The 7,972-nt window shown below is 41.6% G+C and overlaps 1 protein-coding gene across 3 annotated transcripts in view; it reads left to right on the top strand.

The window, feature by feature from the left end:
* TSHZ2 (teashirt zinc finger homeobox 2) overlaps nucleotides 1-7,972 on the top strand; it is a 431,876-nt gene that overhangs the window by 134,989 nt on the left and 288,915 nt on the right. The gene's annotated exons all lie outside the window — the stretch shown is intronic.

Raw genomic sequence — 7,972 nt, 5'->3', positions numbered from 1 at the left:
AAAGCCAAGGAGAGGTAGAAAGTATTTCTGCTTGCTCCTCAGCCACATGCCTTCCCCAAGGCAGAGAATACAACTGATGACTACATACAAGGGTTAGAGACGAAACCGAGGTTAATATCTCTTGCAAGTATCCCAGGTCAGTAACAATTCCAGGATCTCGAACTACCTCTCCTTGTCAGATACCAACTCTGTCTTCTGAACTGACTAGGTATCATCTTATTTATTCTTCAAGACAAGCCCGTGAGGTAAATATGATCTGTATCCATTATCTGTCGACAGGACCGTGCTGCATAACAAATACCCCTGAGCCTGGGTGACATAACACAATAAGCATTGATTTCGCTCACCAGTCCGAGGGTTCTGGCGGATCTGGGCCGGGCTGGGCTGATCTCGGTTGGCCTTGTCCATAAATCTGTGGTCAGCTTCCAGGTTAGCTTTAGGGGCTCTGTTCATCTTGGCTGGGCTCACTCACATGGTTGGGAACTGGCTAGCTGTGGGCTGATAGAGAACAGCCTTAGCTCTGATGGCCGGGACAACCTGGCCCCATCCCAGGCATCTTTCGTGATCTAGTAAGGTAGCCTATGCATTTTCTTCTTGTAGCAACTGCAGAGGGAAAAAGTGAGCAAGCCAGATCATGTAAACATTTTTCAGTTTTGTTTTGCATTCCATTTGCAAACATCCCCATAGATGATACGAGTCACGTGCCAAGCTAGGTGTGAGAAAGAGGTACACAGAACAGTTAGCTGGCAAAGGGCATAGGAAGACGGGGGGCCCAAGTATTTGGCCCATAACACAAACAAGATCCCATTTTCTGAATGACAAAACCGAGCCTAGGAGAAATGAGTCAGGCAGTAAGAGGCTGGGCTTCAAACCCATGCATGTCGGACTCTAGACTGAGGTCCTAGCCACCTTCCTCTGCTGCATTAATTTTAAAGGGAGCTTATAAAAAGGATTCTCCATATTAAAGCAGTGTCTTCCAGGCCAAATGGAGTGTTGAGTAATTGCCTGCTGAATATGGTTGATAGAGAAAGCAAACTTCAAGCCAAAACACTTTAATTTCCTCTAAACATATGTAATCATCTTAATTTCCTTTTTGCCTCTGTTGACAGAGCTTTGGGGAGACAATTCCTTTTTAGCATCAGCCAGTGTTTCCCTGGGAAGCAGCATGCAAGAAATGGGGTTGGCATTCTTTCCTTCTAAAAAAAAAAAAGAAAAAAATCCATTTTATGTAATTTTACTCTCTTCCCTGGGCTGGCCCCATCCTCCCACCAGGGACCTTTTTGCTTGACGCTGTTCTTCACCCTATGGGTTCAAACCCTCGTGTACATTTACAATCAGGCTCCCATGTCTTAGGTGATTTGTGACCTGGGTTTAGTTCCCATCACTTGAACTCATTGGGGGCTGAATTTCATACATAATGAAAGAGCTGGTTGAGCAGTGCTAATGTCTCTGGAAGGACCAGCTCATTGATCAGTAATTGGCTTTTTCAGAGGGCAGCGTTGTCCTAATCGGAGAGGCAGATTACATTTTCAAATAACAAAATGCAAGCCCAACATCGTCCAGCAAAGCCGGTTTCTCCCGTGGGTTGACATGACCAGAAATTGCCAGCTTGACTTTAGGGACTGTTAAACTTCTTAGAAGATGACATGAGGTCTGATAACAGATTCAAGGGAAAATAATAGTGATACTGACAGCAACCCAAATTTCTGGAACCTTCATCATATGCCAGGAGCTGTGCTAAACTCCGCATGCATTTCATGTTCCCAACCATCCTGAGTTATGGAGACCACTACACACTCATTTTACAGCTCGTGATGCTGAGAGTTTAGGTGATTTTCTTTCTCAGGGCCTCATTGCCAGCCAGTAGGTGACAGGCAGAGCCGAGAGTTGGCTTAGCCCATGATGATTGAGAACGGGATCAGTAAACTTTGTCTGTAAAGAGCCAGATAGTAAATATTTTAGGCCTTTGCAGGCTATTTAGCCTCTATAGCAACTCCTAGCTTTGCCGTTGCAACATAAAAGAGGCCACAGATGGCACCTCTACCAATGGGAGTGGCTGTGTGCCAATAAAACTTTATTTGCAAAACAGGCAGTGCACTGGGTGTGGCATTGGTCTGGCGTCACTTCCACGCTGTATTGCTTGGGGCACCTTGCTCAGCTTCTCTGTAATCTCAGTTTTCTCATCTAAAAAACGAAGAGGAGGATGGTCAGAGCGAGGTTAGAGGGTTATTTTGGGGAGTAGCTGGATGTTGCCTACAAAAGTCTTGTTTCTGTTATGGCTGATGTGGGAGAGGGGAATGGGGTTGGGGAGCAATTTGCTCTGGGCTGAAGCCTCACGTTCCGCCTTACCAGCTGAGTTATCTTGGCGTGTTACTTAGTACCTCCGAGTCTTAGAACCCTTCCTTCTTCATAAGGTGGAGGGTACTAAAAGCACAAATCTGACAGGTTAGGTTGAATGAATTAAATGCATGCAAAGGGTTTAGAACAGTGCCTGGCACATGGCGAGCACTTTAGAGGTACTTGCTTTATTATTATTGTTGTTATTGAAAAATCAAGATTTGAGCCTGAGTGCACCTGGCTTTCAACCACAGTCTCTTTGCCACCGTGTGCCCCATGCAGCACCTCCTGGCCGTGTTATGCTCTCCATGGACCCCTTAGTGACCTGGTGAAGCCTATGGGCGCCTTCCTAGAACACCGTTTTTAAATGCATAAAATGCACAAAATAAATTACCATTTTTAAATGACAAAGAATAATTACATGGGAATTCAGTTATCAAGATATGTTTTTAAAAAACAGTTTTTCATGTAGTTATACACATACTTCTGGGCTCCCACATTGAATAATCCGATCTATCAGGAGGTCTAATAACTACTCTCATGTTGAAATCCTAATACACGTCCAGGATAGGAGAGCCTCTGTAACAACGGTAGTGTGATATGATATCCATGATTCATACTGGTGTTAAAGTCATGGGTCCCGTGACTTGATACCTGCATTTCTAATTGAAGAAATGCTACATTCCAGGTAAAGATTGGTAAAAGTAACTTAAAAAAAAAAATTGACATTCACAAAGTGTCTGAACTTATAGATCACTTGGGATCTGCAGACCTCCAGGTCAAGAACCCCTGTGCCTCCTGCCACAAAAGGAGCCATTTGACAGAAATAATAAATCTAATGAACACTAGTTCTTACGGAGGTGAACGGTCCTTGCAGCTTGGTCTTAATGGCACACACACACAGAGATTGGGTTTGGCAGAACGGATGTCCACACAGAGAGCAATTCTTCCCGTGCCTGTGTAGTCACGAAGTGTTCATTCACTGGTCTGTGAACGAGACATCAGAAACTCTGTTGTCCCCTAATTTGATGCCCGGAGTGGAAAAAGGTTGTCATTGAGACTGAGCCAACGAGAGGTAATGGAAACATGATACCACTGACCTCATCCCGAAAAAAAAAATAGCTATTGTCACAGGACAGAGATGCTGAATATTTGTAGGTTTGGGGAGAAATATATTTGTTAGTGAAATGGAGCTTACTGTGGGGTGAGTAAAGGTGAATTATTTGTCAGACGACTGGAGGAGGTTTATGCAATATAGTATTATTGAGCGGCACTATTAACAGAGTGAATTGCTATTGTGACATGCCATTAAATTGTTTTTAGTGTCCACAAAGGTATCATTCAGGAGCTGGCAGGGTTAGTAACAGAGTTGTATTTTTGGTGGACAGCAGCAGATCTTGAAACAAAATAGCATATTTTATAGAAAAGTAAAATACGGCCAAAGCCAGAAGTCCACAGACAATGGAGTCTGGGGTAGTCATTGGCAGCTACTTGATGAGAACCCCCCAAATTGAGCAAGGTTCTCTGAGCCCCCGCCGTATGTGGAGTTGAAGCTGAAATCGAGTGATGCATCAGGAAGGAATGGTGAAAAAGAGAGATGAAGAGAGAAATCTGAACCCTAGGCTCTTTCCAGAATGTTCTGTCTTGTTCATGAATGTATCCCCAGTGTTTAGCAAAGAGGTTGGCTCAACAATAATTATTTGCTGAAAGAAAAAAAAAAAAAAAAAAAGGAGGGGGGAGAGTATGAGAGGGAGAGGGAAGAAGAGAGAGAGAATATTAATTAGCCAAGGGAACACTGGTGGTTTGGAAGCATGTATGTATCTGTACGTGCATGAACACCTATTGATATATTTCTTATTTTTCAACATATAGTTATTGCATGCCTACTAAGTGTCAGCCCCTGTCCTATGTATTTAATGAGACAGAAGAGATCCTAGCTCTCAGACGACCTGCATTCAAGTGAGGGATTCAGAGAATAAACACAAAATCAAATAAGCTTATTTGAAAATAGTGCTGTGTTAAGAAACAACAAGAACAAAACACCCAGAAACTAAAGAAGATGTTGCAAGGTAGAGGGTGACTAGAAAGAAGGGGTTCCTTTGGGGATGACGGTGATGTTGAAGCTGAGCAGATGAGGAGACTGATGTTTCACTGAGGGCTTCCTACATGCGGGGACTGTGCTAAGTTCTTTCCATCATTGTTTCATTTAATCCCCACATCAACACTGTGAAGGAGCGAGTATTTATAACAATTTCACAAATGACAAGGAAGAAAGCGAGGCTCAAAAAAGGCAAGTCGACTTGTCTATAGTCACAGAGCTGGTAAGAGACAGAAGCCAGATTGAAATACCCTGGCCTGCCTGATCCCACACCTCAGAGATGAACCAGGCGCCATGTTGCTTTGGGGTGAAGGGAATCTCCCCCATTCATGATCATGCAAATTAAGGAAGAAGACTTTCCAGGGTGGTCTCTATTCTTTGATTTGCAAATGACTGTTACTTTTATGTCCTACTCTGGCTATTTTCTACCTGGTCACCTGGCTTCGTTCCTGAGACTTGTTGTCAGTAACCCAGATGGTGGATTTCATCTTGAGTCTGATTCATAGATGACTCTGAGGAAAATGTATGTCTTTCCCATATGGGAAAAGAACTGAGTCATCTTCCTAATTTAGATAGGGTAGAGAAAAGGGATAAAGATCTTAAGGAAAACAAGCTCTTCTCTTCAAGAAATTGTCTCAACCCCATTTAGGACACATTTTCTCATAGCTAAGCTCTTATGGGCTAAGCTGTGTGGTCTGTTAGAAAAACAGTATAATTTTAGCATCAACCAGCCATCCTCTACCCACTCCTGACTTGGAATATTAGTTTTCTTGTTCAGTCAGCACTCACTGTTTGCACCCGGGCCATTGGAGTGCACATTTGTTATTATTAATTCTTTATTTTTGTTTCCATTTTAACCCAGTTGATTGCAACAAAATGTTGACATGAGTAAATTAGTATATCTTAAATGCAATTTAAAATACCAAGTACCATTACTATTAGGATTACTGTTATTATTTTGGCTATCCGGTTACTGCTGTATTTTTTATGTCTGTATCTAGTGTTGGGGAGTGCAGGAGAAATGAGCAGGGACACTTTCACATACTACATGACAAAGTTCAATTTGGTCACACTCTCCGAAGAACATTTTGGCAACTCATTACATGCCTCTGAGGTGAACATGGCCCATGACAAAACAATTCTGTTTCTGGGAACTTAGTAGAAGTTATATCCACATTAAGATATATGTAAATTATTTCCAGGTAAGTATTTATAAGATATGGAAAAATCAGAAACAACTGCAATGTTCAATAATAAGGCATTGATTATTTTTTAAAATAGCTATACAAAAGTTTGTCACCCATCATTAAAAAATCCATGCTTATAAAGATAGAAACCCCTAATATATTGATTAGGGTGAAAAAGGGTATATTATTAAACAAACTTATATTATGACCCTATAAATATTATGATATTTACTTATGGCTACAGTATATTTATAGATATAACTATAGATAGATATAATATTAAAGATGATATTATGTTATTATGTAATATTGTCATTATATTATTATGATATAATTTATCATAAGTGGGATTTTTCTTTATATTTTTCTACGACTTCTGCATTTTCTATATGGGACATGATTTATTATTATAGTCAGGAAAAAACAGATGTGCACAAACACAGTGAATGAAGGTCAGTGTTGAAGATTTAAATTTTGCCTTCAGTCTACCCAGCACATTTTTGGTTCATGCTCCCTTTGGCCCTCTGTTCGGCACACGTCCCCCCCGCCCCCTGCCCCCCATCTCCTAGCTCTGGCTCCCAGCATCTTCTGCTGGCCTTTTGCTTTTTAGCACCACACATCCTTAAACTGACGCGTCAGGTTCTCTCCTCCACGGGTCATGTTAAAAATCCCGCGCCAACTGTTTCAGAAGAGTTCAGCACTGACTTTGTATCCATTTCCTTCTTGGAAGAAAAGCCAACAAGAGGTGTTCTTAGAGATTCCTAATTGTGTTTCTTGTTAATTCCCATCAGGGGAAGGGGAGGAGTAGCAGAAAAGTAAAAAAAAGAAGAAGAGTTTAGCTCTGTATGGTTGATAGTGGCTCAGTATATTTCCTAATTAATGGTGGTTATTAGTTTCTTAATACTGGATGCTAGGAATTTAAGTCCACATAAAGGCTCAAGAAGTGGTTATGTGCATTGTATGTGAACTATATCGGAACAAAGCCTAAAGAAAAAAGGAAGAAAAAGACCAAACAACGAGCAGAGTAGAAGCAGAGCCAAAGGCTACTTTTTTATTGTTTTCTTTTGTAAGTCACAGGATTGACTGATTTCAGAGGAAGTGATATGTTGAAGGGCAATGTGGTTAGTAGAAAAGATCTCAGGTTCTGGTCTCAGATTAATCTGAATCAAACCCAGGCCTCGCATTCATTGGCTTTGTTACTTTGGACGGAGACCATGCGATTTACTAATTAAACCAGCAGCCAGGCATTAGAGCTTTAATCCCAGCTCAACAATTTCTAGCTGTGTGATTTCTGGCAAGTCACTTAACCTCTCTGAGCCTTCGCTGCTGGGCATGCAAAATGGGGGAGGCGCTCTTTTCTTCTGCAGGATCAGTGATGTCATTAAGAAGGCCCCTGACCTGTAGAAGGTGCTTACGGTGACTGTTTTATCACTTATGACGACAACGATTTTATTCTATTTATGTATCTTAAAGAAAGAGAAAAGAAGGGAGGTAAAGAAGAGAAGAAAAACCAGATTTGAGTTGTTTATAGTGATCACATCAAACTGAGACCTCCTGAATGTTCGGGGTTTCTTCTGTGTTTTGCTTTTTGTGAAATACAAGAAAGTCTCCGGGACATCTGTGAAGGCATGTGTGTGCTCCTCTCCATATTAGATTACACGTTTTAGGACAATAAATCAGTGAAAGAAAAGTAATAAATAATGCATGCCGAAAATGTGATCATGTTTATTAAGAAGCAACAGCCTTGTCATCTTCATTTTCTTCTTCAGTGACTCTCCCCTCTGAGGGTTTGCTCTTCAGGGACTCCTTGCAATTTAGCTGGAGGCCATTCTCTAATTCTTGTTTGCAGAAATACCTGCTTTGCAAAAATAAGTTAAAAGCTGAGCGTCTGGGTCCTCTGATGAGCCTTTCGTGGAATCCATCCCATCTTTAGAGACCGCTTCCCAGGGGCGCCACTTCTATATATTTCCTGCTTTCCCATACCCTATCCTGCCGCTCTGGTTTTTCCGCCTTGAGTTTTTAAGAAGTATATTTAGGCTTTCAGATTTTGGAAAAGAAAACAAAAACCCAAAATCCACTTTCCTTTTCCTAGTCCTGGACAGCTGCTACAACAATATGTTGACATTAGTGCATTGTGACATCCAAGGATTTTAATTGGAGCTGCATTATAATCTGTTACTCATCACCGTTTGCACTTGAATGACCCTGAAAAAGACAAGAAGGAACCACACTGGCAACGGGTCTTCCAGGGGCCAGCAGAAAACTCTTGTGCTGTGGAAGCCGAGCTGTGAGCTGTGTGTGTTTCCTACGAGAGAGAAAGGGATCAAGAGAGGTTGAGATTGGGAGCAAA

The sequence above is a fragment of the Mustela putorius genome, unplaced genomic scaffold (genome assembly GCF_011764305.1).
Source record: "Mustela putorius furo isolate JIRA1106 unplaced genomic scaffold, ASM1176430v1.1 tig00000592_pilon_pilon_pilon, whole genome shotgun sequence".
NCBI classification, from domain to species: Eukaryota; Metazoa; Chordata; class Mammalia; order Carnivora; family Mustelidae; genus Mustela; species Mustela putorius.
The sequence above is the reverse complement of the archived record's forward strand: the minus strand, read 5'-3'. Positions and strand labels throughout refer to the sequence as shown.